Consider the following 7,257-nt stretch of genomic DNA (forward strand, 5'->3'; position numbering starts at 1 on the left):
GGGTGATACCTTGAACATGAAGTTGCAGGGCTGGGAACATACCTGCTCCAAAACTGAGGTGGTCTTTGAAGAGGAATTGTAGAAGCCAGAGGCTTCAGAGGCTGTGTGTCTGTACCTGGAGGGTAGATGGGTGAAATGTTTTAGCTTAGCTGGGAGACCTTTTGGGAGCCTTGTTGTTATTTTTGCAAGTATTAAATGCAAAACCTGAATTTGTTACAAAAAGCTATCCATAAATTGTGCCTAGCCCTTCTCTCTTGCTTGCCCACTGAAGGCACCAAGGTATTAAAATCCACTGCCTTTTCCCCTCTTCTGTGCTACTTCTGGTTGTGTGGAATACTCAGAAAGGAAACTGAGGATTGGCAGCTAATACCCACCCTACAGGAAAGACTGTATAAAGGAAAAGATTTCTACAGGGATGGCTAAGAGCTTTTAATGTAATGAAGAAGAAAATAGTCAGTGGAGCTAATACTTGTGGGGAATAAATTCTTCATAGAAAGTTGAGAAATGTTCTTCTGAAAATGGTAAAAGTAATTGTAAAAGCTGAATGGCGTGGCATTTAATTATGTAAGGAACGAAAGAGGCTAAAAAAAATAATAACCTGGTATATCAGAAAGCAATTTAAAATATAAGCTAGGGAAAATGGAATATTTCTGTCACAATAAGATGAATTCCACCACAGACTGCATTGATTTCGTGTCTCAAGTTTAGTTCCAAACAGATCTGTAACTGGAGGGGAATGGGGGTGTGGGAAAGGCATACTTTTGTTCCCTCAGCCTCCCAAGCCAAGCCATTCTCCTGCTAAGCAAGAATGGTGAGAAAGATATGGATAAAAATACAAACAGGACTTAAGAATTTAATTAGCGCTGATGGTCATCCAATCTCCAGTTGTCTGGTAATTGTCTCTTTCAAAGGGATCACTTGAAGCAGAATCACTTCATAGGCTTTGTGAATGTCAGTAAACTAAGCTTGTTAGTGTACAGTGCAAAGGCCAAAGCTGAATTCTTGTGGGTATTTGCAGCCTTTAATAAATAGCGCGGCAGTGCCGAGGAGGAATCATTTCTTACACCCACTCGCCCTTAAGATGTTTCCCTTCAATTCAGAAATTAATATTCAGTTAAAAAGTTATTATACATTTTGTGTCTTTCAAAATATTCTTGGCACTGCATAGGAGTCAGTCTGCAGAGGGGTGGGATGGTTTGAAGTTTTTTTTTCCCCACCTACCTTCTGCAAGGAAGATCTGCAGCCAAGAAGTATCTGTTAGACTTTTAGGTTTGTCTGCTTATGTGTTTAAAGTTGGGGTTTTTTTTTTGGTCTCATAGTGCTGTTTCCTGAGCTGTGGAGCTCCAGCTCCACCTTCTTAGGGCAGGGTTGGCATCTTAGTGTGGCACAAGAGACCCAAACGTTAGATCATCAGGCTGTTGACAGAAGACCTTTCTGTGAGGTGTTCCCAACTCTAATTGGAACAATTAGGGCTAAAGCACATTATGGGGAATACCCACTTAGAGGGTTTTTTCCAAGTGGTTGGGGAATTTCTTTTAGGAGAGTGGCTTTTTTGCAGTAAATTTTGCAAAGGGAAGGAATAGTTTGAGGTTTTTTTCAAGGAAATGGGGTTGTTTATTGATGTAATTTTTGGCAATGAGTTTGTTCGAATGGTTTTAGTCACCTCATAGTTTAAAGTAAGAAACTTGAATTTTGCAACAATGTGGGCTTGAGGTATTAAGAATAAGTAAAAGAAGGGCTGGTTGAAATGTGTTGCAGAACTCCTTGTACTGAATGATTGGATGATAAAATGTTGGAGGAAATTGCTTGTGGATAAATGAAAGCAATGCATGGAGGAGGAGGGCAGTCACAATGCAGTGCATGCCTGATGAGTGCTGCACCAGGTGTTAACTGCTCTGGAAGGAGACATGGTGCTTGTCCTGTAGAAATGGCAGGGAAGTGATGGATAAAACAAGTGTCAGGATTTGTTAGTGAGGGACAGAAACCAAAACAGAAAGCGTGTGTGCTTTGTGTGACTGGGCAAGTCAAAGACACTTCAAACATAATCTCACATTGTCATGTATGTGTTATCTGAAGCCTTGGGCCCTACACATGAAAAACAGATAAATTTTGGAATTTGTAATCTATCCATGGAATAGCATCTCATCTGTAAGACTCTCCATTTGTTGAAGCCGTTTTCTCTGAAAATAAATGTCATGCAATACTCCTGAAGCATTTCAAAGATGTAGAAATGAGCACATAAAAATAATTATGCATGCATGGAGAATCCTGTCCTTAGAAGAGAATTTGAATTCTTACAGGTTTTTTTGGAAGGTGGAAGCAAGAGGCTGAACACAGATGAGAGAAAGGGAATAAATTCATGAGGCTGATAATTAAGAGGGGACTTCTAGCGTGTGAGGAGAGACTCTGCTCAGATACAGTTGTGTTAAGTGAACCAAAGTAAAGAGTATATGATTGATGATGATAATTCTGGTGCTGGTAACTATATTGTTGCTGATTTAGCAAGTTGATACGACAGTCTTTGTTGGTATTGCTAGTTTAATGCATGTACTGTGTTGTTGTTCTTAGGTTTCTTATCTTAAGATGGCTAACTTTTCCCTTTCCTGCTCCAAAAATAATTAAATGCTGTTTAATCATAACCAAGCAATTTAGATAAGAAGATGCTCTTGTATACTATTAATTTTTTTTTTTTAATCCTTTGGGTTATTCTCAGAATCATATTTCAGATGATCTAATGATGATCCACAGAAGTCTGAGTTCCCAATTGTAACATCTTGGTTGAGTTCTTAATGTCAAATAATTGATGGCAGAAGTTAATATTATTAAAGTAAATCACAGAATCACAGTGCCAGGGAATGGTTTCTGTTGGAAGGGACCTTAAAGACCATCCAGTTCCAACTCACCTGCCATGGGCAGGGACACCTCCCACTAAACCAGATGGCTCAGAGCTCCATCCAGCCTGGCCTTGAACACTTCCCAGGGATGGAGCAGCCACAGAAACTCGGGGCAACTTGTTCCAGTGCCTCACCACCCTCACAGAAAAAAAGTATATTCCCTATATCTAATCTAAAGCTCCTCTCAGTTAGACACCATTCCCCCTGTCCTGTCACTGAGTGTGCTTAGTGAAAGTTCCTGCAGGTCTAATTCAGCTTTCATCTGGAAATCTTCCTCTTGTGTGTAGCAGTAACATGCAAGCATGTGGAAACTTTGATTTTCTGAAGTGTAACATGACTGGAGAAAATCCCTGTCTTTGGTGTGATGCCTACAGTTCTGCTGCCATCCTCCATTTTATTCCTGGGAAAATACCTACTTTAACTTGCAGTGTGAAGCTTTGCTGATCAATATGTTACAAGCATAGTAAAGTTCAAGAAATTGCCTCCATTACTATCTTGAGATGAGAAATTGATTTAGCTGCATTTTCTTTCTGCTAATTCATCTGTGCTTTGCATTCCCATAAAAGGTATTATGTGCTCCTTATTTTCCAGCAGCGTCATCAATCCTAATGAAGAGAGAAGACTGAAAATTTATATTGTGTGTATGGGATAGCTGATCTCTGACTTAGCTCTTAATTTGTAAATGTTGCTGTAGGCTTCGCTTCTCAGCTTCTCCTTACTGTGCTTTGTTTGTATGCAAAACCTGGGGCTGGGATGGAGGCAAAACTGAAGAATATGGCAAAGGAATATAAAGTTAGATTGCTTTCTAATCTAAACCTCAAAAAATGAGATGCTGATTAAAATTTGATGGAAAGAATTAAAATCTCATTTGTGAATTTGATGTACATCTGCAGTGTTTGGTCCTGCATTAATTATGTTGGGACTTTTTCATTATTTATCAGCCATCAGTTTACCACTTCTGTCTCTAAAATGTCCAAAGTTTTACTTTTTAACTGTGTTATTATGTATGAGAGCTCTGCACATATCGGATAATTTCTGTAACCCTGCATATGCGTGGTATTGTAGCTCTAATGATGAAAGTGGTGTAGTGGGAAAAGCAGCCAGAACAAATATGAAAAACAGGAAAGGGCTTTCCTGGGTATTTCAATTGTTGTTTTTCCCAGTGTCCATCAGCCTGGCCTCAGTAGGAACTACAGGAATGTTTTATTGCAGAACATTTTGGCATTTTTAGGCTTACTAACAGCATCATTTGTTCAGAGCAGATGCATAAATGAAAAAGAAAGCAAAACTATATATTCTGATTTTAGTCAAGGCTCATGATATAGCAGTTTTTTTAAATTAAATTTAAATATAGTGGCAGGTTCCAAACAGTTTAACAGGTGTGTAAAACTGAGGCAAAAAACCTGATGTTTTTTCTCTTGGCTCCACTGATGTTAATCTCAGGTATTCTTTATGTGTCTGAGTATTTTTTCTTACAAACAAACAAAACACACTTGTTAGTCATCTGTAAGATTCAATATGCCTGTTGCAAACCTAGTGGTGTTTAAATACCAATGTGAAAACCAAGTCAGACAAATCATTAAATACATGTGAGTTTATTAAAACCTTATTTGAGTAAAGAGGCAGATTCATGGATTTGCTTAGAAAAGTTGTAAGTGGGCAGGATGCAAGCGAGTGATGAATGGTTTGTGTTGTGGACCTTCCTGTTTTCAGTGGGCTTGGGGGAAGATGAAGGGAGAAGCAGAGACTGGTGTTGGGCAGGACAAGGGAATTGCTTGGGTTCTTCTCCCCCAGCTTGCCATTATCAGGGATTTGAAAAGGATAATTTTAACAAAATTGGAATGGAGCATGAAGATGAGAGGAAGTAAAGGTTGGTTGATGTCACTGAGGTTATCTGTGATCATTTCTACAGTTTCTTCTTAAGCCTGGGATGACTTTCCAAAACCCAGCAGGGCTCAGTGCAGATGAATAGTTTTCCACTGATGTCAGTGAGCTGTGAATTGCACCCTAAGTTTCCAGGCCTGTTTCACGGAGAATACCAGGTTGGAAGGCACCTCAGGGACCATCTGGTCCAATCCAGAAGACCTTGTATGTTTTTTTTTGTGCTCCATAAGATTCTTGTTAGGCCACCCTTCCAACCTATTCAGGTCTTCTTGGAGGGTGGCCCTTCCTTCTGAAGTGTCTGCTGCCCCACATAGTTGGTATCATTGGCAAACTATCAGGGTACACTTGATTCTGTCTTCCAGAACACTTGTGAAGGTGTGAAACAACAAAGGGGTCAGTGTTGGGGGACCCCCCTTGTGTCACTTTGCCGTGGTGAATCTCTACTGGCTTTTCCCAATCACATTCTTCATTTGATTTTCCCAATCACATTCTTAATTTGATTTGTAATAACACCCTGTAGGAGTGTTCTGTGGCTTTTCCAGGCACTGAAGTACGGCTGATGGTCCTGTAATTTCTCCCTCTTGAAGCTCTTCTTGTAGATGGTGTGGCATTAGCTGCCTTCCAGTCTTTTGGGATGTCCCCCAATCCATTTGGCTTCTCAGAGATCACGTAGAGTGGCCTTTCTCTATGTGATGATTTCAGCCAGCCTTCTGAACATCCTCAGGTGTTGAAGGCCTTCCCTCAAACCCTAGATCTAGGCAGCAGCATTGACAAAAACAAATGTGTTGTTTTGATGTAGATAATTTAAGGTGCCTGGTCTAGATACCTCTTCTGCACTGGGTGACAGCCTGATTGTATCTCCCGCATCTTTGACTTTCATTAATCCCTCCCTTCCTGGTTGCTGTAGCTGCTCTTTGTGTGATACTCGTCATGTAGGCTGCGAGCTCTGGGCCAGCAAATCTCCTCTCAGGGAGAACATTTACGCTGCCTCTGGGTTCTGTCAAAGCAGCGTGAGGTGCTGTGAAATCTTTATGGTCTCTGCAATAGAGGCAAGATGTTGTTTTATTTACTTCATCAACATAACCCATTCCTCATTTTGCAGTAGGTGCCAGGCTAAGAAGACAAGATTCACTTGTATTGCAGTCTGTGATTTGAAGGTCTGTGGATGTATCAGTTCCAAAGATTTGACAACAAAGCAGTCTCTCATGATCAGTAAGGGAAAGGGGTTCTTGGTTGATCTTTAAAGAAGTTGGAGAGCTGGTAATTGCCCTCTGCCATAATGACTTAAAGGACAGAGTAACCTGGAGGCTGTGTATTGAATAGGAGTTAGTCTTTTGTTGTGTTGCAATAGGATTGTCACAAATCTGCTTGTGCTTTGGGACAAGCTGGTGATAGAAGATACTCTCATGTGGGGAAAAGCTAATATCCAGTTTTTTGCTTTGTTTAGATATGTCACTTTGAGATCGCAAAATGAAAGCAGCATGAAATGTTATGGCAAAGACAGCACAAGAAGATACAAGAATCTCACAGATCCTCAAAAATCAGGTAATGTCAGAGCATCGTGTGTCCAGTTTTTTGAAGACTGTCTTGTTCAATAAGGTTCAGTGCTTTTTGCCTTCTTTTCAAAACTGAGGCTTGTGAGTCCCTGTGTATTGATGGACTTCTGAAACATGGTTGATTGTGTGTTGGCTGTTTATCTAGTGAAACACTATTTTGTGTGCCACAGTATGTATGGCACAGGAGATACACACACATTTGTCTATTTTTTAAAGGACTACTTTGGCTATATTGTCTTGTTTAAGCAAAAGGACATTGCCTTAATAAAAACAACAACTTAGCAACCATGGTGGTCAGTTCTTTACAATCACTGGATTTGACTTGGCTCCCTTGCTAGGTTACCAATATGGTGTATTTTAGAGGGATGGACTTCTCAGAGAGTCCTGCAGCTGCATTTCTCGAAACTCTTTCCTTTGGGGGAGACACCAGGCTCAGAATAGCTGTTCCCACCCCACTGAAAGCTTAGCCATATGCTATTTTCCACATACTACTACTTGTGCTTGGTTTTTTTGATTGTTTATCTGTCTCAGGATGTTTCCTACTTGCCTGTTTTTGCAAATGCTAGCATATGTTCTTTGACTGTTTCGGAGCATTTCCATTGCCAGAAAAAGGCAATCGCATTACACTCCGCTCCTCAGAGTGTAAACACTGCAGAGGTCAGGAAGAAACTGCTTAAGTGCATTACAGGGGTGCTCACCTTAAACTAAAATTGCAGGTTTATCATGGCTGTGGTCACAGCAAGAGCTGATGGATTTCTCTTTTAGTGGGAACGCATGAAAATTTACCTCTCTCCCCAGAATCAACAGCAGTGACCAGAGGTTGTAATGTAGCTACATACAGTAACTGAATGAGGTCTGACCTCTCTGTCCTAAGCTCTTTTCATGTCTGCAGAACTAGGATGTTGCTGGGCAAAGCAAGTTGC

General features: G+C 40.5%; 1 long non-coding RNA gene across 1 annotated transcript in view; it reads left to right on the top strand.

Moving 5' to 3' along the window:
• The window catches only part of LOC130574452 (uncharacterized), a 66,775-nt gene extending 59,722 nt beyond the window's left edge, over window positions 1-7,053 (top strand). The window contains exon 3 of the long non-coding RNA XR_008965438.1: window positions 6,226-7,053. This is a non-coding gene — a long non-coding RNA (uncharacterized LOC130574452). The remainder of the gene's footprint in view (window positions 1-6,225) is intronic.
• The last annotated feature ends 204 nt before the right edge of the window (window positions 7,054-7,257 follow it).

Source organism: Malurus melanocephalus, unplaced genomic scaffold (genome assembly GCF_030028575.1).
Source record: "Malurus melanocephalus ecotype Western Australia unplaced genomic scaffold, MMel_1.1 scaffold_82, whole genome shotgun sequence".
Classification (NCBI taxonomy): Eukaryota; Metazoa; Chordata; class Aves; order Passeriformes; family Maluridae; genus Malurus; species Malurus melanocephalus.